Source organism: Danio rerio, chromosome 17 (genome assembly GCF_052040795.2).
Source record: "Danio rerio strain M-AB ecotype USA chromosome 17, GRCz13ab, whole genome shotgun sequence".
In the NCBI taxonomy this organism is placed as follows: domain Eukaryota; kingdom Metazoa; phylum Chordata; class Actinopteri; order Cypriniformes; family Danionidae; genus Danio; species Danio rerio.
The window spans coordinates 14834888-14861207 of NC_141037.1; the positions used below are offsets into that span (position 1 = coordinate 14834888).

General features: G+C 35.7%; 1 protein-coding gene across 6 annotated transcripts in view; it reads left to right on the forward strand.

Annotated features, from left to right (window-relative positions):
- lrfn5a (leucine rich repeat and fibronectin type III domain containing 5a) overlaps window positions 1–26320 on the forward strand; it is a 120949-nt gene that overhangs the window by 1876 nt on the left and 92753 nt on the right. The window lies entirely within an intron of this gene.

The following is a 26320-nucleotide window of genomic DNA, read 5'->3' on the forward strand; positions in this document are numbered from 1 at the left end:
TTCTTTGTTCTGAAACTCACATTTTATCTAAATGCACAATATCATGCCCTAAACATGTGTTTTATATTAATGAAGTCACATTCCATTGATTATTTTATCAGATTGTCAATTTGTATTTATTTATTCTTTAATTGCTTTCCTCTTAAAGCAATTAGTATTACATACTTTGGTTCCAAAGTTCATTAAATATCAGTATAGGAGAGATGCTGTTTGATTTGAAGTTGCTGTATATTTCTGTCCAAAATGTTTAAATGTTCACAGCGACTAGATGGGTAACTGAGTTGCAGCACCTCTTCCACTGGCTGGTGGTGCTATAATTCAATTTATGGCTCACACAGCAGCTCTTGAGGGCCGAGCGCACAGCCTTTCTGGATGAAGGTCTTAGAAACTATGGTTTTATCATGCCGATCAGACACTGTATATGGAAAGATAGTCATATGCCTTGTATTATGGTATTCATATTACAGTTCTTATAACAAACTGCACATTTTAAATTAATTATTATCCAAAAATCATTTCTATAAGGGGTTAAATCATTGAATATAGGCAGCCTCTAAAGTTAAAACCAAATCATTTTATTTTATAAAAACACTTCGATTGACATTCTCCATTTGTACATGTCATCAGAGTGGGAAAGCTTGCTCATTAGTGATGGTCTCTCTCATTAGCATAAACAGCCCTGAGTGAGAAGCAGCTGTCTGCCATTAGAGTTTTCACCTGCTGAAGATAATGTCAACGACTAATGCTGAGTTCAGACTGCATGATTTTCAAACTAGTCGTGTCACAGATGTTTTCACACTGCATGACTATCTGGGCTTTTGCGTTTCGTCGCTGCTTTGTTTACACTGCAAGATGGTTCGGCGACATGGACATTCACATTGCACGACTTTACTATAGGGAGAATTGCAGACAACTTCGTCCAAACTACGTCTCACAGCCAAAAACATGTAGTATATCTTTTGTTATTAACTACATAATGAGAAAGAAGCCTTTAATGGGGTAGAACATGTACATGTTTGCTCACCTGGGTTTAAAGGGAGTTAGCCATTTCTCCTCAACGTTGATAATAAATTCATTTCTTTCTGTAAGAAATGTCAAACAGACACGGTTGCTCCTGAGTCCTGTCAAACCTCTACTAGTTTTTCCTCCATTTCGTGGGTCCAAATAAAGCGAAAAAGAGCGCTTTTAACTTCTCCCCCAGCCTCCCGCTGGCCTGCAGCAGGTATACACACACATACACACAAGTGAATGCCGCTCTCTCATTGGCTGTAGGCGATCGCTGATGTTATTTTCAGTCAAAACTCAATTCACACGGCATGAATTGAATCGCCGACAGCTCCAGATATTTAGCACGGCAAATATCTCACAGGCATCGGCGACTCATCGGCGATTCTCTCAGATCGCGTCTTTGATCGTTTATACTGTGTGATTGTCACTCACGTGCACGAGCAGCGATTTGCCTGTGATTTCAGGCATTTGTCGGCGATTTCTCAAAACTTGTCGGCGAGCCAAAATCGGGGCTAAAATCAAGCAGTCTAAACTAGGCATAAGAGGCATTATGATTATGAATGTGGAGTTTTAGGATGCAAAAATGAACACCGGAGTCTCAATAGACTACAGATATAGATTCTGTTTTGAATCTGCTGTTACGGTGATGGATAGGCATTTGTAGCCCTGCCCTATTTTAAAAAGTACACAATCTCATTTGAATTTAAAGCAAAAAGGACTTTGCTGCTTGTTTAAGGTACTTATTTAAAATGAGCTAAAACAAAATAATTCTGGAGATTTTTTGGTGGGAAACTTCATTGATTTATGTTCAATTTACTTAAATTAGTTACATTAACTTAATGGATTTGTGTTGGGACAACATGAATTAATTGTGTGGCATTTTTTTACAGTGTAAAATGTAAAAAGGTATATGTGTGGTGTTTTGAGCTGTAACGTGACATACACACTCTAGCCAACAATTAAAGTTAATCAAAAAGATTTGACTTCTAATACAGCTTTTGCATGAAGTATGATTATGTGAAAACCTTCGCTAAACGACATGACTTCTTTAGGGTTCACATTATATTTGAATTACAGTAGTCAACATTTAAAGTGGTTTAAAAAAAATCAGAGCACCTAATACAGAATTTGCATTAAGTTTGCGTATGAATAAGTGAAAGACTTCTGTGAATGGCATGACTTCTTTACTGTAATTCAAATATCGTGTGGATCCTAAAGAAGTCATGCTAAAGCTGTATTACAAGTAGCGCTGCATGATTCTGGCTAAATTGGATATCACAATTGTTTTTTGCTTAAAATCAAGATCACAATTTTTTCACAATTCTTTAGATGTGAAATAAAGGTTAATATGAGAAGGCTTTTATTATTGTTATTTCTCAAGCATATGGTACAAAAACAATAATAATTTTAGGCATAAGTTTAGGTCTACTGTTGGTAAAAATGCTACATTTTGTATAGACTTGTAATAGTAGACTTGAATAGACTTTAAATTTGTCCTGGTTGTTAACTCACAATAAAGTGATGGTAACAGAATACACACTGTGCAGCAAACTGAATGTTTTTTTATAACTTTATTACCTGTTATTCAGTCTATGCAGGTTCTGTTTACTGAAGTATACATCATTGGCGGGCACACGCGCATCATCTCTGCAGTAAATAAACAGTGCATCAGCTCATGTGTGATTTCGCGGCCACATATACATCATTCCATTACGACAAAACTTACATTTTTGGTGTAAATTATACCTTACAAATACAGTATGTGACACTAGTACACCCATTTGGTGGTGTCCATGTTGCTGAGCAACATGTATAAAACAATGTGAAGACGTTCGCATCCGCCTTTATGCTTCTCTCCTGAACTTGAAAATATGATTGGCAGAATCGTAGAAAAGCTGAATTAAGAGTGTGTGTAGGGTCAAATCAATATCACAATCTTTTTATGATTAATCATGCAGCCCTAATTAGCCTTGAATTTTTTTTGATCTACTTTAAATGTTGACTAGGATTCACAATATATTTGAATTACATTTGAAGTGGATCAAAAAAATGAAATGAATTCTTTAGTGTAATTCAAATATAGTGTGAGCCCTAAATAAGTCAGGCAAAAGCTAAATTACAAGCCTTGCATCGTTTGATCCACTTCAAATGTTGACTAGGATTCATACTATATTTATATTACAGTAGTCAATATTTGAAGTGGATCACAAAAAGACATGAATTCTTTAGTGTGATTCAAATATAGTGTGAACCCTAAAGAAGGCATGCAAAAGCTTTATTTGAAGCCCTGAAGTTTTTTTTTTTGATCCACTTAAGATGTTGACTAGGATTCACACTATATTTATATTACAGTAGTCAATATTTGAAGTGGATCACAAAAAGACATGGATTCTTTAGTGTGATTCAAATATAGTGTGAACCCTAAAGAAGGCATGCAAAAGCTTTATTAGAAGCCCTGAAGTTTTTTTGATCCACTTCAGATGTTGACTAGGATTCACACTATATTTAAATTACAGTAGTCAACATTTAAAGTGGATAAAAAAATTGACACAAATACTTTAGTGTGATTCAAATATAGTGCGAACCCTTAAGAAGTCATGCAAAAGCTGTGTTAGAAGCCCTGCGTTTTTTTCATCCACTTCAAATGACTTCTGTATTTTACATCTAGTAAAAGGTGCAAATTGCTTGTCGGAATGCTTTCATGGCCTTATGGTTGACTGGTGTGGTTAAAGTAACCAGTTTTTCTGGACATCATTTACTGTATGTGTATCAGTGATCCTCCTCTATTACATAACAGTGAATTTGAAATTAGCCTGTTTCCTAGCACCATAGGCTGTTTCTAAAATTCTCTGCTGGGTTGGATGTGGTGCCAGGATGCCAGAAAGTCCTTCAGACTTGTTTAATTACTCTTGCTGAGCTTAGACCCATGATATGATGAGATAGAGCCAAGAAGCCAGCAAGAGTGCAATGATTCCCACTGCTTGCGTGATTGTTTGAGTAAGGAATCAGAAAGAAAAAAAAAATCTGTTATTGCACTAGGTTTATCACACTCATTGAGTTATTTTGCATAAACTGAGCTTTCCTTGAAATGATGCAACTAGTAGGCCACATTCACAGGTTGTGCTTGATTTCTAATCGCACAGAAAGCTTTGTGTTCATGTGTTTGAGATGGATGTTGGTGAGATGGTTTCAGTTGTGACTTTGCATGTGAGCAATTAGGAGACATGTGGACTGTGCTGAGATGGGGAAACCCAATATGGCTCTGTTTACGGATGTCTGGAGATGCAGCCATGTCTCTGGTTTGTTCCTGTGCATTTTGTGCTATAAATAGTATAGAAAGTGACCTGAAAGCTATGCATAAATGTCAAAGACAATCAGGGTTTTCATGTATCAAAAAAAAACAAAACAAAAAACAGTGTAATACAGCTTTAGAATGTGTCCTTGTTACATGAATGTTTTTCTGACCATATAAATGAATCACTATTTATCCTAATTTACAAACAGTAAATGAAATACCTTTCAAATAACATATCATTAATTAAATCAAGCAATTAAAACAACTTATCATATTAGATTAGATTCAACTTTATTGTCATTACAATGTACAAGGGAACAAAATGCAGTTTAGTTCTACCCAGCAGTGCAATAGCAGCAAGTGCAGGATACAGTTATAAGTTATAAAGTGTAGTTATAGAAAAACTATGATGATATTTACAGATGGATGTACTTTGAACATTATATACAGGTTGTATTAGCTATGAACAGAGATTTACAATACATGAATATATACAGGTTGCTAATAATATTCAGAAGTGTGCAGATAGATAAACAATTACAAATGTCCATGTGCTGTGGGTGTGTACAGTTTAAATAAATGAATCAGTACAATGTAGTGCAATGAATATGCAATTTTTAAATGTGCAAATGTGAAATAGTGCAGTGATTGTGAGAAGTATATGTTAGAGGAGAGTGAGGGTGTATTAGTGGGGCAAAAGAGTCAGTAAAAGCAGAGTTCAAAAGGGAAGGGAGACCGCTCTGGGGGAAAAGCTGATCCTCAGTCTGCTGCTTTTTGTCCAGGGGAGGCTGAAGCGCGTGCTGGAAGGCAGGATAGAAAACAGTCTGTGAGCAGGGTGAGAGGGATCCTTAAGAATGCTGCGTCCTCTCGGCGCAGACAGTGACTACGTTTACATGGACACCAATAATTAGATTTTAATGCGATTAAGATAAAACTCTGATTAAGAGTCAACCATGTAAACAGCGATTTTTGATTAATTTAATCAGATTAAGGTCATAATCAAACTAAAGAGAAATCGAATTAAGACGTGTGGAGTATGCCGATTTTAGTCGCATGTTGAAGTGCATTACAGATATGTAAACACCTTAATCGAATTATTATCGTCATGTAGTACTTTTTGCCGCGTTTTGCGACAGGATATCTGCTTGTTAAGTTTGACGTCACGCGAAGCGACTTCCGGATCCAATCGCTCTATTCAAAAGTATGGGAAGACTCATGAAGAGGTAATTATAAACGTTTACAAAGCGATTTAATGCTTTCGAAAATCACGATCGCAATATATATGTCCATGCCTAATAACCGATGGCCAGAAAGTCATTCATTTTTTTATAAATTGCCAAAAGTTTGGTATTTGTGATTAGAGGTGTGAACCTATACTGGTCTCATGGTTCGGTTCGGTTACCATTATCATGCCATCGATTCGGTTCAATTCGATATGTCGGTGCATCACGGTGCATTGACGATGCTTTCCATATACAGTGTTATATTTTAGGGAAGAGGCTATAACATGCTGTCTGTATAAACACACAGCACCACACTGTCTCTCATTCAAACACATTCACAAACATAGACAGCATCAAACAAACAAACCAACACACACACACACACAAACACACACACTTAAGCCTTTGCAACAGGGAGAGCTCGCGCTGAGCGGAGCAGAAAAACGAAAAAAAAACGGAAAAAAAATAAGCACTTTTCCGACGGTCCCTTACAGAGCTCCTCTCAGCGCGAGCTCTGCCGGCTAAAGTAAACGCAGACTGCGAGGGCTTAAACAGAGCAGTGCTCGTAATGTCGAGCGAAAAAAAAGAAAGACAGCTGTGAAACATAACCAGCTTTGTCTTTCTGTAGGAAACACACTTTAGATCTTTTTAGGGTAAGAGTTTTTTGAGTTATTGCCATCTATAACTGAATGTGTGTCAGGAAAATCGAAAACAAAACCAACTGAAGCGCGCTCATTTCTGGCGCCCCACTGGATATACAGCGCCCTAAGCATTTGCCTATGGTGCCTATGCCACGGGCCGGCCCTGAGTTGGCTGAGTGTTGTAAATACCGGCGCTCACCTCCCTCGCGACAGAGCGCATAGGAGATAAATGACGTCAGTACATAATAACCAGTTATGGTTATTACTGAATCGATACCGATTTGTCCGCGTCTGCATCACGGTGCATTGAAGAAACAATTAATTTGGACACCCCTATTTGTGATGCAGCAAGCCCAGAGATTGTTGTGTACACTATGGCTTTATATAAAATTAACTTTAACGTGTGATATGAATTAAAAGTGATCATAAACAAATAATTTTACAACTCACATGAGTGGCGGCTTAGACCCGGAAACAGTGTTACTTCACTTAACAAGCGGATTCCACAGAATCCACACACATACACACACACCCACACATACACGCGGCTGTTTGACACTCTTTGCACCTACCAAATCAGTGCAGACCACAGACACCTGCATCATGAAATGTTCTTCCCATTCAGCATGCTGTATGAACTTCCATTAAAACAACAATCTTCCAGTAGTTTAGTTGCATCCAATATCTGGTTTGTCATGGGAGCCATGCCAGAATGAAAGTGAAAGTGCCAAATGCAGTTAAAGTTGACAAATTAATAATAAAACACCTGAAATTACATGAAGTTGCGGATATCCCCAGAAATGTTTTGGTGTGATTATTATTACCCGCTATTAAAAAAATTAAATGTTTTGAACGAGGAGCTGTAATGTAGCTGTGGCGGAATGAATTTTGGCGTGGCGCCCCGCCATGGAAGAATAAATGTAGGGGAAACAATGATTTAGTATGGTCACTTTTATACTGACTTGCGCTTATTAAAATGCATGAAAGAATAAGTAGGTTGGATTATTTGATTCTTAAAAGTTGACACTTTCTGTGAATGTAAAGACATTTTTGTGCTCTTAATTTGATGCAGAATGTCTCGTCTCTGACCTATATGTGTGTGGATGTGGAAAGAAAAGTACACTATTTATTCCATTTCACTGAAGAAATTGTGTCAAACATTGTTTGCTTAGGATTTGCTAGAATATGTAACACAATTACAAAAATATTTCATTTTTAATCATTTATTCATTCAATTTCCTTTGGCTTTTTCCTTATTTATCAGTGGTTGCAACAGCAGAATGAACTGTCGGTTATTCTGGCATATGTTTTACACAGCGGATGCCCTTCCAGCTGCAACACAGCACTGGGAATCACCTATACATTCAATCATTCACACACATACACACACACACACACACACACACACACACACACACACACACACACACACACACACACACACACACACACACACACACACACTCATACACTATGGCCAATTTAGTTAATCAAATTTACTTAGTGTTTGGACTGTGGGCGAAACCTGAGGAAACCCATGCAAACTCCAAACAGAAATGCCAACTGATCCAGTTGGAACTCAAATCAGAGACCGTCTTTCTGTGAGGTGACAGTGCTAACCACTGAGCCATTTTATTTATTACTTTTCATTTTATTGAATTTCAATATTATATAGGCAGTAAATCTGTAGAATTTTCATTTGAAACATACTCTACTAATCTGGATGTTGCTATTTAAAACTTCAAACAAAGCTTTGGTGGCTTTGTTTGATGTCAAAGATTATGGGGCTTATTAATCTCTTCAGTCAATCATCCATGCTGTTTTCTGTTGGAAATTCGTGCAATATCTGCTCTGAGTGGTATAGTATTTGCAGGCCTGGTTGGCCAGCTGTTGACTGACCTGTCCCTGAGTTCAGTCAGCCACAACAGATGAATTAAACACGATAAATTCATGAGTCAAACAGATGATTGTAAACATGTCACTAAAGATTTGATATACTGGATATGAGGTTAAAACCTAGGGTTACACATCCTGACCTCATAACTCTGAAATACATAAGTGTTTATGTGTTATAAAAATCTTTTATATTAATATGTGTGTGTTTTTTTCTTAAATCCTGTTGATTGCTCTTAATCTGTCTGTGTTTTTCACGTGTTTAACTTAGTAAATTATTAAAGATAGCGATTCTGACTTATTTACACAGGTTTTGACAGATGAATGTGTTTGACAGAAATATTATCATTCACACAGATTAGTAACAACGGCAAAAAGCACTCTAATTTGTATGTCAGGCCAATAGCTTCTTATGCCTTTGTAAAGAAACACTTTTTATCTGTACTTCTATAGTCCACAACATTGTTGTTGTGGTTGCCATGTTGTGGATGTCTATAGACTGAACATTTAGTGCACATATTTACAGTTTGTTTTCATAAACTCGTGTTTTCAAGCTTTCAAAACACGTTTTTTTTTTCTAAACAAATGTAGAACATTTTTGGAAATGGCAAACAGCTTCTTAACCACATAATTTTATTGGCTCATCAAGATATTTGATAAAACTCACAGCTCTTGCCAGCATCCATTTCACAGTGATTCACACAATGTGAGCCATCTCTGCTAAATTAAATGCTAATTGTTAGAAATCATACAGCTTTTCTTTTTTATTTGAAGTGTCTTAGTCTTTCATTGGCTCATAACTAATTGCGTTAAACAGGCCTTTCATAGCGATTCGTCTTTTATAACATAAGATTTATACTAAATCAACTCAAAAACAAGAAAAACTGATTGCTCAATAAACATTTTTAACCTGTTTAAGTTGATGAAAACAATGCAGTGCACATACTAATGATGACCGAATGAACTAACGAATAAACACAAGGACAAAACCCGTTTCTGTCATCTACTTGTCAAAAAATTGACTTTAGTGAAATGTCAATAATTCCGCCTGACCACAAAAGTTAATTTGGTCTTTTGGTGTTTAGTTAACACACACACACACACACACACACACAAACACACACACAAACACACACACACACACGGTTTGGGTACGGTTGGGTATATGATAAAACACTGGACACTGTCAATATAATTAATTCAAAAATGTATCTTCAAGCAAAAACACAAATGATTGCAATAAAGCAAAGTTACTGCTAAAATAAACAGTACTTTTTAGGTTTTTCGTGTATTTAACAGTTTTGCTGCTGTAGTTGTATTGCAGTAGTTTTATAATTGCATAAACCGAATTATAGAAGCAGATATTTCTCTGCATACTGTATTGAAACGTCATTGATTGAATAAAATGGATCTATTCAATAATGACGTAAAATTATGTAATATATTTAATAGTTAAAATGATAATGATAATCTTTAGAAAATAAAACATACTGACGTACATACATACAGGCATACATACATGACTACCGGTCAAAAGTTTTTTTGTGAGTAGGGTTTTTAAATGTTTTAAAATAAACTTTTCCTGCTCATCAAGGCTGCATTTATTTAATCAAAAATGCATTGTGTAGCTGCATATTTATATGAGCGTCAGCTTCACTGTACATTTATAACAAAACAAAGCCTATAACATTACTACTGCCTTTCATTTTCATTGAAAAATCTGGAAAAAAAACATGTCTCCTTTGCTGTTTGTCAGTTTTACTAATCAATAGTGGCCACTAAGAAAGTATAATGTAAAAAATAAGTTTATACAATATACAGTAGAAAATAAAGGTAAGCAATCAGTAAAGTATACAGAATCAGTGTACGTAGTTACATTAATAATAAGTATATTAACTTATCTTTGAGTTCAACCAAAACACGTTACCTGAGAACAAGTAATATATTTAAAAGACTGAAGAGTCGTTAGATAGAGACATGATGAATTAAATATCAAGTTTATCAACTATAGTGAAATGAGATCCGGCAGAAGATACTTGTTGAGCTGTCCAACCTGCGCTGCTCTCACCTGGGGAGGTGTGCTCAAAGCACCCACTGACTGCCTGGAGCTCAGACTTGCTCATACACTGCACTACATGACAGTGTGTGTGTGGACACGTGATGTTCATATTCAGCGGTGTAGTGTGGACGGAGAACTTTTTAGAAACACTAGATGAAACGCCAGTGTAGACGTGGTTTGTTTTCAGTCTAAACCGCCGTTTTTAAACTAAAGCGTATTAGTGGAAACGGGGCCAGAGTGACTTTGTTTTGTCCACTGCTTTGGGTTCACTGCTGTGTTTGTGCGTTTGGATGTGGGTGTGTCGTGTCATGATTACGTCACTTTCATGTGAAAGCATCCCTAACTTTAGCACACACTGATTTTACATTGTGGATTGGCATACGTTTAAACATGCACAGAGACAGTTCAGAGAGAAATAAAAAGCTTGAAAAAAAATTCAAAGAAAATGTCATTTACATATGAGTATTGAAGCGTGGAAGTCATACTGAATTTATAGAACATATCAAGTATTGTGGCATCTATAGTTGGCATTGATGTTAAGACATTTGCCAGTATTATTTGTAAAATATCACACATTAGACCCCCAAGGTTTTTCTTTTGTCACAGGTAAAACCCTACTGTGTTTCAGCAGATGCTGCGAGGTGCCACCTGAATCTTCTGGTAGCTATTTTTGAGTCACTGGGATGTAAAAAGCTTTCGGGCGGGCGTTCAGGAAATATTTGGCGAGAGTCGTAAACTGAAACAATTCCAGTCAAAACAGCCAGATTTTGAAGCGGGATCACATCGCAACACAGCCACAGTGAGGTCATGTGCAGCTCTAAACGTTGTGGATGTCAGATTTGGGAGTGCTGGCGGTCGGTTATGAGGAAAGTGTGCATGTTGTCAGATTGACAGTTGAGGCGGCGAGGTAAAATGGCAGAGGTTCGAGAGGGAGTCACTTTAGGGGGTGTTTGTCTGTGATAATGAGCTGTCACCGAGGCACCGGTGCCTTGTTTTGATCTTGCCACCCTGCTGCTTTAAGCAAGAGAAAAGTGACAGCTGTGAATAGAAATAGATTCTGTGTCCAAATGCCAATGAGGCTATAATGCCATGAGTTATTTGTTTGTGTTTGTGAGTGGAGGCTTCCTTTTGTTCTTGTCGTAATTGTGTGTTTACAATAATAGACAAAAGTGGATGTGGTCTGCTGAGGCGGGGTATATACAAATGATCATGAATTAGAGACCATCAAGTTTAAAATAGGAAATGAATCACTGTAGGGATGGCGACGTGACAAATGCTAATTTATATAATCTAATAATATAATAATAGCATTGTCAATACTCTCTAGACTTCTCTACCATTCCCTACCATACCAAGTTCCCCAGCTTAAGTAAAGCATTTTGATTTTATCGAAGGTCTTTCTTTATATTGAGTTGTATGTTCAGTATTAAAGGATTAACTATGTGCATCAACACACAAAGCTCCCATGAAGGGCTTTGAAATGTGCATTTTTACTTGACATTTGATGTAATCTCAACTAGGGTTGTAACAATATACCGGTATGACGGTTTACCACGATTTGAACGTGCACGATTATCATACCATGAACAATTGCATATCAACGGTTTTAACCCTTAAAGACCGAGACAGCCGCCCGCGGCTAAAAATAAGTATTGCTCTTAAATGTTTAATAACTTTTGATCCGCTGATCCGATTCATACAATTCAAAGATTGGCTTAAAGAAGAGTGCTGTATCACATAACATTCGCGGACTTTCAGAGGCTCCGGAATCAGTGCGGTTACGTCATCAACATTTGACAACGCTGATTTGACAAAGAAACGCTCGTCACTGTGTCTCCGGACAAATCAGACATGATACATTGATGCATTGTCCCTCCTCCATGCCCAGATTGGTTTAAACTCGCTATATCACAACCAATAAGCATAGGTTTCGCTTTTGTTTGTGGACCAAGCTTTTTGAACAACACGGAATGAGAGATAGGCATACATTTATGCGCGGCTAAATAAAACGCAAAAAAAAAAAGTTTTGCATGAAATAATTCTCATACTAAGTACTTTTGCATGCACAGCAGCACAGAAACATGACAAAACAGTGACACAGCAAAGACGAACTGCTGCTCTTGCTGTTTTCAAAAGACGCAAATGAAGGTGCAGCTGTTTGTCTGCATTGCATACAACCATATCCAAATCCATATCCTCAGACAACCATATCCATGCTGGCACATAAAACCTAAGGATGTTCCATATTGAATCTAGTTTCGTTATGTAACTATTTATAGTATAGTAAATATTTATATCTATTTTTTACTGAGGATTTGCACCATGTTTATTTGGACTTTATTTGGACTTTGACACATTATTTATTATTTTCTTATTTTTATTTGTTCATTGTAAGTGGTGTTGTTTATAGTAACTAAAAATATATTATTTCGAAAAAGTCAAATTTGCTTCACTGTTCTATTATTTTGTAACATTTGTAACATACCGTATACCGCGAAACCGTCAAACCGTGGTATTGTTTTAGACGATTATCATACCGTGAAAAATTCATACCGTTACAACCCTAATCTCAACTGAAACATGAAGACAGAGCGGGACATTTAGTAGATCCTCCTCTTTTAAAATCAAACAAAAGCGTTTGTTTTATTACAGCTCTGGCAGTGAGTGGTTGAGGTCAAGCAAGTCCAATTAAAAGCAAATGAGATGTGTTTTGAAGGGGACAGGGCATGTCAAATACTACAGAGGATTTGATTGGTCAGAAGATTTGACAAGAATCTGATGTATGAGGTGATCTGTTTATGCAGAAGAGACAAACTGCAAGCATTCGATATTATCACTGTTTTGGAGAACACTAGATTATAGAAATTCTTAAGACCAGTGTTTATCAACCACTTTCCTGAAGGACCACCAGCCCTGCACATTTTCCATGTCTCCATGCCAAACACACCTGATTCAGATCATCAGCTCATTAGCGGAGACTGAGGGCGTACTCACACTATAGCTGCGTCCCAAATCGCATACTTATGCACTATTCTACGCCATTTTGTAGTATAAATAGTGTAAGTAGTGTGTTAACACTGAAAACTCTAAAAATAATAAGTGCACTTTAATTACCCGGATGATGCACTCATTCAGCCAGTAAAATGAAGCGTGTAGTGATGGACACTTCACGAACTCAACGAACGCAGGTTTGCTTATGTAGCGGAAGGGGCGGAGCTATCAGACGCACATGTTGAATAACTTTATTTATTTTGGATGGTGAAAGCAAAATTCTCCTACGAGAGTGATTAAATACCGCAATACTCACGGCAAGTATTATTTAATAATTTGGTCATTTATTTCACTGATTTGGCAACCGTCAAACATCATCAGGGAAACGGTTTGAATTTCCGCTTAATAAAAAAAACATTAGTGTGCCATTTGGGATGCCACCACATACATATACTATCCTGTTGAGTGTGTAAGTGCATAAGTACATAGTGCAAGAGTGCATAGTGTATAGTGTGCCATTTGGGACGCAGCATATGCTATCCGAACTGTGGCCAGGCCCGTTTCCCGAATCGTTTGAGAAGTGCGAGTGCGAGTGCTCTGAATCGGGCGGTACGCTTCTGAGCACGGTCCACTGGGGCTTGTGTGTGAGTGCAAAACGCGCCTAGCCCATAACTGATGGCAAGACTTGACTTTTAAGGGACTGTTTCATATGGATTTATTAATCATTCTTACTGTTCAATGAACGCAAACTGTCATAGTTTATTAAAGACGAAAACCCCTCACTGCAGGACAGCTGCACCTTTAGCAAACCTCATAATTCCTGCAGCACGAGGACTATTTGACTATTTGAAATATTTGACTGTGTCACTGCATATCAAACGACTAAAACAATATAACTAGAGAAATCCCCACTGTGCTGAGCGAAAGCACTTCTCTACTGAACAGCGAAGCATCAATGACTTAAGCTTGCACAGGCCCGATTATGATGTAAGTGCGGGCCGGCAGGGGGGCGGGAGGGGGGACAGTCGTGCTTTGGCCCGGTTCAAGGCAACTGTACATAGTGTGAGTACGCCCTGAAAGACTTGTAAAGGGGGTTACATCTAAAGGAGACATCCACTGCAAACATGCAGTGTTGGTGGTATTCCAGGTACGGTTGAGAAACACTGCTTAAGACTAACATTCTGTACCGATAGTAACATCTAAAAAAAAAAGCATAAAATGACATAACATAATAAATTACGTAACACACAGTTGAAGTCAGAATTATTAGAGCCCCTTTTTATTTTTTCCCCAATTGATAAATTTTCGCTGGCCAAAAATTAGGTACATCTCTTATGTCAACACATTTTTAGATTCCATTTTTTGCACATTTCTGCTTTTTGAGCTGCTCTCAGATCAGTAGAGTAAAAAAAAAGTCTAAAGCAGGGTAGCCCAAACTTTTTTATATGAAGGGCCAACAAACTATCTCGATTGAGGGCTGTGGGCCGTAGGTAAATATATCAAGCTGTATTACAAAGTTTCCATCAATAATTTCCTTGTTTATATAAAAATAAATAGAAAACATTACTTTAAGCATATTAACTAATCCATTTGAATCTAATTAAAACATAAGAATTCCATTCATAACATTATGGAGTTTAATGCTGAAAACACTAGTCAAGCTGCATCTGTCTTCATTTACAACATTTAATTGAAACATTTAAGTTTTTTTTTTTTTTTTGTAGCTTAACAATAAAACTAACAAATGAAGAGTTACACTAAATTAGAAATTCATTAACCCCCAACCCTCCCCAAAATTCCCCCTCTCTTCTCAAATGGTATGGCAGGCCAAATCAAAGGTTACAATGGTCCAATTTTTCGGCGCAGCCTTATTTGAGATTATATTTTGTTTACTTTATTTTTATTTGTTTAGGTATCTCTGAGTGAAGATTATACGAAAATATCTGACAAGAAATGGACAACATAGATTTCTGAACTGAAACCAAAATGCGCACTCACCGGATATTGCACCCAAAAATGAAAACTACCTCAAGATTTATTCTCCCTCATGTACTTTCAAATGTGTTCTTTTCATCTGTTGAACACAAAAGATATTTTGAAGAAGGCTGGTTGCTGGGATCCATCAACCTCCATGGAAAAAAAAAAAAATTACTAGGAAGTCAATGGATCCCAGCAACCATTTTTCAAAACATCTCCTTTTGTGTTCAACAGAAGAAAGACACTCAAATAGATTTTTTTTTAACTGAAAGTCGAGAAAATGGTCACGGAACTTTGCCTTTAACAGAAAAAATGTCCATCTGATCCATCTTTGATATTTGTTTATTGACATAAATATTCCTTATTTGAAATGTACACTGCACCATTATCATTGGATGTCTCCAAAAATTACAGTAATTGTAGTAACAGGCGTATTCTTGACAAATTTCATGATTTTCACCCACATTTCAACACTTAATTAACAATGGCTTCGATTAAATGTCATCAAGTAGAGCATAAAACGAGTGCTGTGATCCAAAGCCCTGATAGAGTTGAAGATTATAGGAGTGTTGCTGTTTAGTGGAGTTGTTTGTTGTTGCAGTGTTTCTGAAAGTCTTTAGTTACTGAAGCTTCATCAGGCCTCTCTGATCTAGAAATAAATCATCAGCGTGCATTAGCTGTCAACTGCATTAGCATATCACCGCTACCTTCTGCGTGGAGCAAAGCCTGTGTCATCCATAACAAGATTAATAGAGCTTAGCTAACCAAAGCTATCTCTTTAAAGTAGCCCATGCATCCATACCGCACTTATTTAAGCCTCGTCATCTGAAGAGAACAGCCTTGCGATGATTTATATACATAAGAATATAAAAAACATTTCATATTTTTTCTATGATGATCATGTTATAGGCCTTTCAGCAACGCCAATCCCCTGTGTAATCTAATTGTAAATATTAGGCTTGTACAAGGAGAAATTGGGATAAATATTTGTGTTGTGTTTGGAGAAAGAAAAGGAAGTGTTTTTTTGTGGAGTGCATTTTGAGCGTTAGACCTGATTTTATCTGAACTGATCAGATTTCAGGCATGGAGGAAGATTCATCCACAACATGAATGGCCTTAATCTGCTCCACACAGCGCCACATGCTTGTGCAATCAATCCAATGAATGTGCAAGTTCATATGATAAAGTGGTAAAGTAAGCCATACTATCAAATTCAAAGTGTTTACTCTGCTTGCATAGGCCAAAAATGTTACTTAGGATTGATGGTTATATTTTTCATTGCAGTTTATGCTTACTGTTTTCTTTGGCTTTTGAAACTCTATTTTACTGTTTAAATAGCTGTAGTGCATCTGCATTAGGCATTGGCCGGTATGAGATTCAGGCGGTATGATAACCTTAGATAAAATATCACAGAATTGTGATTGTTGCTCTAAAATACAGTTGAAGTCAGAATTATTAGCCCCCCTTTGATTTTTTTTTTCTTTTTTCTTTTTTAAATATTTCCCAAATTATGTTTAAAAGGAAATTTTTTACAGCATTTCTGATAATATTTTTGTCTTCTGGAGAAAGTCTTATTTGTTGTATTTCGGCTAAAATAAAAGCAGTTTTAAATTTTTTAAAAACCATTTTAAAGTTAAAATTATTAGCCCCTTTAAGCTATATAAATTTTTGATACTCTACAGAACAAACCATTGTTATACAATAACTTGCCTAATTACCCTAACCTGCCTAGTTAACCTATTTATTCTAGTTGAGCATAGTTGAGAAGTGTCTTGAAAAATATATAGTCAAATATGCTGTACTAGCATCATGATAAAGATAAAATAAATTAGTTATTAGAAATGAGTTATTAAAACCATTATGTTTAGAAATCTTTCTGTTAAACAGAAATTAGGAAAAAAATAAACAGGGGGTCTAATAATTCTGACTTTAACTGTTCTTTTTGCATCTTTGGGTAAAAAACTGCAATGTTTTCCCTATTGATCATATTTTATTTTATTTCAAGAAATTTTTTTTAACATATTGGAACAGTAAACATGTCAGGCTAAATAAATACAATTTAGAATTGACTTCTGCTGTCTTCGTTAGTTTCAAAAACACAGATTTCTTTTTTAACATAAAACTGCATATCTTTCTTTTCTGTGGATATAAATAAGACACTGCACTATTCATAATACACGATTTCTTAAAAAGGTTTCAAACCTGTTTTAGAAACCAATTCAGAGTAAAAAAAAAGGACGATTTAATTTTTATTATTTTTAATAAAATCTTTCATTGGCCGTTGCAATTTAAAATTAAGAAGGCTTTGTTGTGATTGTTTAATATATTAATATTATTGTGATATAAAATACAAAATTCATTAATAATAAAAATAAATTAGTGGTTACATTTAAAAAAAAAATAGTATGATCATTTTAATATAATAATAATAATAATAATAATAATAATATAAAAACATTTGTATTGTACGATTGGACAGTGCTTAAATAGGAAGTTAAGTTGAATGGGGTCATGAAAGGTGTTTCAAGTCCAAAGACATGCGGTAGAGGTGAATTGGGTAGGCTAAATTGTCCGTAGTGTATAAGTGTGTGTGTGAATGTGTGTGTGGATGTTTCCCAGAGATGGGTTGCGGCTGGAAGGGCTTCCGCTGCGTAAAAACTTAATGAGTTGGCGGTTCATTCCGCTGTGGCGACCCCGGATTAATAAATGGACTAAGCCGACAAGAAAATGAATGAATGAATATTGTGCAGCCTTAGTATAGATGCCCTTAGCATCTATAGTTCACTGCAGATCCTTTAACAGCCATCTAATCGTTCTAATGCTCAAATGTCATATCAAATGTATAAACTGCTTTTTTATACCCAATGTGTGAACAACATTGAACAAAACTTCTTTGTCATTATTACTTAGTATGCCAAAAAGCATGCCATTTATCCCATTGTGTGCCTGTGTAGTTAGTAGATAACATACATCTTATCATCATCGACTCTGCTGGTTTCAATTAAATTCAAGTGTATTTGTATAGTGCTGCTGCATTTGTGTACTAATTTGTGCTTTGTCAGTAAATCACATGCAAAAAAATTTCCACTGCCCTCTGCATATTTCTAATATAGCGCTCAAGTGTTAACTTGCTCTGTTTTGTAAATTACACCCAGAATATACATATTCTCTTAAGTATTTAAAATCCTTCATTTTTTAAACCTGTATTTTGAACAGTGGAATGTAAAGTAAAAAGCACTTCATTGGCTTTGAGCTGATCTGTTGGAAATAAAGCGTCCAGTGCAGTGGGTGGCATCTGATACAGCTCCCCTGCTGCAAACATGGCTGGCCAGGTTTAGCTTGCAGTAAGCAGATCTTACTAAAGTAAGCAGATATTGAGTCATAAAAGAAGTCTGCAGCGGCTATAAAATGAGACAGTACCACACGGCATGCTTGATATACTCGCTTAAGTGGTAAAGAGCGCATTAAAGCTCTTGCTGTATCTCGCACCGACTTTCTGGTAATGGAAATGGCTGCTTATCTACAGGCGTACACAAGCACAAAATCTAAAAGAGCGGCTAGGCTGTGTGTCCTACGCCAGGAGACCCTAATTGCACTTCACTTGGCCCGACTGATGAAGATAAAGATTCGGTAGGTGCGTTTATTGCGTATATGATTACCTCCCCTGGCCTCTGTCTCCTGCGCATATTGACACTAAATGATGGACTGAAATGGCTGTATGCACATCTGTATTCAGGGCGAACATCAGACTATAATGGCTTAATGCAGTCTCTCTCCCCTCCCTCTATGGTTGTGAGAGGCTCAAAGCAGATAGAAGTCTGCCTACAGCTGGGTGGAATACTAATGCATCACCACCTCGCTCTCGCTCATTAGCCTGTGATTTATAACGCACCGCAAACTATTTCAGGCCCGGGTTTAATGGGGGCGACGGCACTTTTGTTGTGACCTGGGTGGATTGGTGATTTTTAGTTACTTGTTTGTCTGAGAAATACTTTTTAAGCACTTGGAGGAAAGCACAAACTGCCATGAGATAACAGCTACATGATGTATGTTGTGTTGAGCTAGTTTGGCCTCTGTGTGTTTTAGAGCATTCTTTGTAAGTAAAACAGGCTGGTTCGCGGTGCAGAAATTCATCAGAGGAAAGATGAATGTAAGGTGTTGGTTATTTGCTCTGTCAAACTATTTAGAGCTAGAATTCTAACTAGAATGTTAAACGATCTAACTAGAATGTTACATTTTGTCCTTGATACATGGGTTTATTCAACAAAGTCATGTCCCTGTGTTTTTAAGAAATATTTTGGTGAAGAAATACGTTTAATTCTTTAGTAACGAATTTGGTACCAATTTATTTTGATGATCCATTTGAGTATTAGTAGACTATCTGCTGAAATACTGCTCCTTCAACAGACATTTAACTGACTGTAAGAAACTTTGGAAGTACATGTCAACTTATACTAACCCTAACCCCAACCTAAAAGTGTACTTATAATCTAGTAAGAATTAGTTGTCATGTAGATGCAATGTAACCATCAAAATGAAGTGTGACCAAGAAATGAACTGTGTTTTTCTGTTTATTAAACAAAGGTATTATGTTTTTAATCCTTTTTGAAGATGGAACGCTACATTTCTTTAAACTAATGTATACTTTTGCATTTTATGAATAAACAAAATACATACTGGTTTTAAAATAGTTTTTAAAAGCACAATGAGAGGTTAGCCAGGCTCTGTTAGAGGATAAAATAGCTATCACATGCTAACGAGCAGCGCTTCGTTTGTAACTTATTAGGTTGTGGAACAAAGGCCTGTGATGGATCTGCTGTGGAAATTCAGTTTATGCTGAAAAAGAAGGATGTTTTCCCTATTAAATTCAGCAATGCTCACATATGCACTGTTTCAGTTTGATTAGAAATGGAGCAAAACATTGTGAAATATACAGTTAATAAGCTTTTCATATGTATATTCAAAATCATTATGTACCAAATGTTTCTTGTAATATGTTACATTAATGCTTTGTTTTTGTACATTATTATTGATCATAACAACAATTAGATTATTAATAGGGCTAGTAATAGTAATATTTCTGAAGAAAGTCTTGTGCTTTTTTAAATTTCATGGATACAAATAATTAATTTGAGATGAAGTTATTTGATTTACTGTCACTTTCTAATAATTGAATGTGTCCTTTTTGAATGAATGAGTTAAACAAATGAACAGATGAATAAATAGTAAAATAAAAAAAAAACAGTTCTGGTGCTGTGACAATTTTGTAACCAAAAAGCCCCACAAACAAATAAACAATATCGATGATGATGATAATAAAAATGTTATAATAATAATATGAATAAATAGAAAAATAAATAATTGTAATGTTAGGTTGGGGTTAGTGTAAAATTTCCAGTCAACAGCTAAGTATACGTGTATATATATATATATATATATATATATATATATATATATATATATATATATATATATATATATATATATATATATATATATATACACATACATACATGCATACATACATATACATACATACATACATACATACATACATACATACATATACATACATACACACACACACACACTTAGCTGTTGACTGCAAGTTTTACACTAACCCCAACCTAACAGTCTACTTATAATCTAATGAGAATTAGTTGTCATGTAGATGCAATGTAACTTAAATTCAGCAAGTGGACCATCAAAATAAAGTGTGACCAAGAATTTAACTGTGTGTATTTCTGTTCATTAGACAAAGCTATTTTGCTTTTTCATCCTTTTGAAGATGGAAAGCTAATTTTTTTTTAAAACTAATGTAAAATTTTGCATTTCATGAATAAACAAAATACTTACTGGTTTTAAAATGTTTTTTTAGGGATCATTCACAGCAGGAAAGTCTGCTTTGACTCGGACCAAAGGCGATGTTGATTATTCATTCATTTTTTTTCGGCTTAGTCTCTATTTCAGAGGTCGGCATGCGGAGTTAACCACCAACTATTCCATCATATGTTTTAAGCAGCGGATTCCCTTACAGCCGCAACCCAGTACTGGGAAACACCAATACACTCTCGCATTCACACAATCATACAATACAGCCAATTTTATTTATTCATTTTCCTTCGGCTTAGTCCCTTTATTCATCTGGGGTCGCCACAGTGGAATGAACCGCCAACTCTTCCAGCATATGTTCTAAGCAGCGGATGCCCTTTCAGCTGCAACCCAGTACTGGGAAAACACCCATACACTCGCATTCACACACAAACACTCATGCACTATGGCCAATTTCATTCATTCATTTTTCTTCTGCTTAGTCCCTTTATTCATTAGGGGTTGCCACAGCAGAATGAACCGCCAACTTATCTAGCATATGTTTTACAGAGTGGATGCCCTTCCAGTCGCAACCCAACACTGGGAAAACACCCATTCACACACATACACTATGGCCAATTTAGTTTATTCAATTCAATTTCAATTTTAGTCAATTCACCTATAGTGCATGTCTTTGGACTTGTGGGGAAAACCGGAGCACCCGGAGGAAACCCACGCTAACACAAGGAGGACATGCAAACTGCACACAAAATTGCTTACTGACTCAGCCAGGGCTTGCACCAGCCATCTCCTTGCTGTGAGGCGACAGTGCCAACCACTAAGCCACTGTGTCGCCTTACTTGGTAATATGTTTTTTTAATTTAATATTTTTTGGAGAAGTGTAGCATAAAGCACTGCAGGACACTTAAATGCCATGCCTGCTACACAAACACAATAAAATAAAAGCAACATTTGCAATGTTTGACACTCATTCTCATATTTGCAAAAAGAGAGCTTCATTTATGGAAAAACAGGCAGCGGGAGTTTAGAAAGGCTTTGATGCTTTGTTGATTCTCATTAAGGAGCTGAAAGCTTGAATAGCTGTTTTAGAGAGACACCTGGGAGGCCTGAATGGAGGCTGTCACCGTGAGTTTATGTCCCAGCGCAGGCAGACTCATGAGCTGAGCAAAGGCCGTCTGTCACTCCAGAGGTGCCACTCAGAGTCTCCAGAGATGCCACCGAATACAATGAGCACCTGGGAGGATTTACAGATCCGGAAATGTGTCTGTCAAAGCACTGTGAGAGGTTAGCCAGGCTCTGTTAGAGGATAAAATAGCTATCACATGCTAACGAGCAGCGCTTCGTTTGTAACCTATTAGGTTGTGGAACAAAGGCCTGTGATGGATCTGCTGTGGAAATTCAGTTTATGCTGAAAGAGAAGGACGTTTTCTCTATTAAATTCAGTTTGAACCTCAGTTTGGCTCAGTTGGCATTTCTGTGAGGATTTTGCATGTTGTCCCTGCGTTCTTGTGGGTTTCCTCCGGGTGCTCTGGTTTCCCCCACAGTCCAAAGACATGCTACAGGTGAATTGGGTAGGCTAAATTGTCCGTAGTGTATGAGTGTATGAGGGTGACAGGCCCAGATGACAGGCCGGCCGCAATGTGTAAAAAAAAGTCGTTATATGGACAAGTCTAAATGGAGGACTTGTTCCAAAGAGTCGACCCCGCAACCATATGGGACTAAGGCCGAAGAAGAAGATATATATATATATATATACTGTATGTAAAATTATCTATAACATATGTCTCAAGCTTAGTTCTTTGAGGGTCGCAGCTCTGCAGTTTTGCTCCAATTCTATCGAACACAGCTTATCCAAATATTTAAGGTGTTCAAAAGAGTCACACTTTTAATAGTTGCATCAGCTGGGTTTGATCAGGGTTGGAGCTAAACTGCAAGGAATTGAGTTTGAGACCTATGATCTATAATACATATACTTATATACATATTTAGTTAGTACATATTTTATTGTAATATCTTACAATACATACGTAGTGGCTTAATATGGCTTAATATTTTTGGCTCTTTTAAATTTCATGGGTACAAAGCACAACAGAATCACTATTAATTTGGAAAAAAAAAGTTATTGGATTTACTGTCACTTTCTAATAATTGAATGTGCTCTTTCATGAATGAGTAAAACAAATGAACAGATAAATTAAAAATAAAATAATTAGTTGCTCTGATGCTGTGATAATTTCGCAACCAAAAAACCCAACAAACAATCAAAATTGATTGAGGAAAATATAATAATAATAATAAAAATAATAATAAATACAAAAATAAATAATAATGATAATAACAATTTGTATTAATTTAATAATTTTTTAAATAAATAGCATGGAAAATATTTATTGAACACGTCACCATTTTTCTCAGAAAACATATTTCTAAAGGTACCGTTGACATGAAATTTCCCCCTATGTTGGTAGCAACCAACGAAATCCATATATACAAAGAAAACAAATTTAATTAGTTTACAAATTAAATTATAGTAAAATGAAATAAGGCGGGGATTGAACATTAAGACAGGGAGGTTTAGAAAGGCAGTGAAAGCCCAGATAGCAGCTGAAATCTCTTAGTAGTTCTTCAGTAATCTTCTGTCCTTTATCATTGTAAATGAATATCAGCTGCTTCAGTCCAACATCTACATTGACAGGATGATGAAGATGAAACCAGGGTGGACATTTCAGCAAGCCAATGATCCAAAACACAGCCAAGAAAACTCTCAAATGCTTTCAGAGAAAGAAAATCAAGCTGTAGAATGGCCCAGCCAATGTAGAAAATACAAAATTAAAGATTAAATTTGATAGACGAGACCCACAAAACTATCAACATTTTTACACTGTTGAAGTCGCTTGAGCGATTCATGTGACTTTATTCTCTAAATTAAAGAATAGTTTTTAAGCTGCCATCACCAAAAAACCTTTTTATATGAAGTATTAAATACATTTCAGTAGATCAGCACTTTCTCCTCTTGTTATTCCATTGTAATTACACACAACTCATTTTTCAGATTTTTTTGTTTTGTTTGATTTTTATGTTTGTATTGTTGGGTTTTTAACAAAATCTGGTTCAATTCCATGTCAGCAGCTCTTTTAGAAATATTATTAGTTAAATATTATTATTATGGGAAAAAACATGACGCGTTAATACTTATTTTCCCCACTTCATGTGTATATATATGTATATTGAAAAGAAATCATAATGCTAATATACAGTAATAATTTAAATTAATTAATATATTACTGTTGTTATTTGACATACAGTAGTGCAAGTGATAGCATGCCATTCTTGCAGGGCCATATGGTAGTAAATAGCTGCCAGTTTGGACCTGGTTGTTCTGGCTCAGATGAAGCTCTGCTAACGAGGCTCTGTGTATGGGCTCAGGGAATATGAGCAGGGTGAATTTCCCATCAACTTGGAAAGTGTGAATTAAAAGGCCCTACAGCACATATAGATTGCAAGCCTGATTCTTCCCATCAGCACCTTAACCGCTAATGACAATTGATTAGACAGTAACTGAGTAATAATGATTGATCTCAGAGAGACAGATTTCTGACCGTAGGCATATAATTTTGGTTTATTTTGTGGCTCACTCCGTAAATAAACAATCTATTTAGATTGGTAGTTGCTGTTTGAATCATGTAAAGTTGCAGGTTGTTTTTATGTTTCATTTAGGCAAGGAAAGGCAAGTTTATTCGTAAAGCACATTTCATACACAGTGAGAATTCAAAGTGCTTTACATAAACAGGAATAAAAGAAGCAAGTATAAGAAAATAAAAATGATAAAATAAAATACATAAAAACAGATAAAATGTGTTATTAAAGAATGAAAAGAAGAGAAAAAAATAAAAGTGCAATGTTCTTTAGGAGCAGAACATGTGAAATCAATGATTCTGCAAGAATGGATGAGCATGCAGAAGAATTGCAACTTATTCAAATAATGACTCCATGAAATGTACTGGCTGTATTTTCTGGCTCATTTGTTTGTAGTATGAAATGTGCTATGACTTGTAATGCAGAGTGACTTACTGTGTTTTATTGGCTAGTTTAGTCCTGTCATATATAAATAATTCTGACTCTAAAACCAACATAGCTGCAAGCCCCTTTGCTAATGAGTGATTCAATGAATTGTTTTTATAAATATTATGCAAAATAGCTTTATTTAGAAAGGAAGCAAATGCTTCTCTTTATGAATAAGTAATTGGATAAGTTAAGAACAGATTTTTTTGGTTTGCTTTTAGGTCCAACATATCCCAATGTTACTGTGAGACAGTTGTTCTGCTCAGGAAAGCAACAAAAAGGAAAGAAAAGAAATGAAAAGGGAGAAAAGGGAAAACAAAACTAAGAGGAAAATATTAAATGCAAACAATTGAAAAACAAAACAAAGGCAAAGCAAAATAAATTGAAAACAAAACCAAAGTAAAACAAAGGGAAAACAAAAGTGAAACAAAACAAAACAAAGACATGAATAAAAAAGAAAACAAAGCAAAGTGAAAACAAAAAAGAAGGAAAAAAAGGTGAAAAAAAACATGGCAAAACAAATATATAAAAATAAAACAAAACAAAGGCAAAACAAAACATAGGCAAAACAAACCAGGGAAAAACAAAATAAAGGTAAAACAAAACATGGCAAAACAAAACAAAGACATAAAAAATTTAAATAAAACAAAGGCAAAACAAAACAAAGGCAAAAGCAAAACAAGGACAGAACAAAATGAAAACAAAACAGGCAAAATAAAGCAAAGGCAAAGCAAAACAAGGCAAAAACAAATTGAAGACGGAACAAAGTGAAAACAAAACCAAAGCAAAATATAGGCAAAATGAAACAAACATCAAAAACAAAAACAAGACAAAAAGAGAATGAAGACAGAACAGAGTAAAAACAAAACGATGGCAAAACAAGGCACAAAAGAGAATTAAGACAAAACAAAGTAAAACAAAGGGGAAACAAAACAAGGCAAAAAATAAAATAAAACAAAACATAGGTAAAACAAAGGGAAAGACAGAATAAATTGAAAACAAAACCAAAGCAAAACAAAGCAAAGCCAAAACAAAGCAAAGACATGAAAAAATGAAAACAAAGCAAAGGGAAAACAAAACAAGGCAAAAACTAATGAAGACAGAACAAAGTAAAAACAAAACCAAAGCAAAACGGAAAACAAAACAAAGATGTGAAAAAATTAAATAAACAAAGCAAAGAGAAAACAAAACAAAGTGAAAAGAAAAGGATACATAAACGAAGGGAAAACAGCTGGCTTGCTGGTATGAAATAACTATATCAATGACTTACTCCATTTTTTTACTTTTCTAATGTTAAGTATTGTTTGTTTCTTTTCCTCAGTCTGGTACTTTTATAATT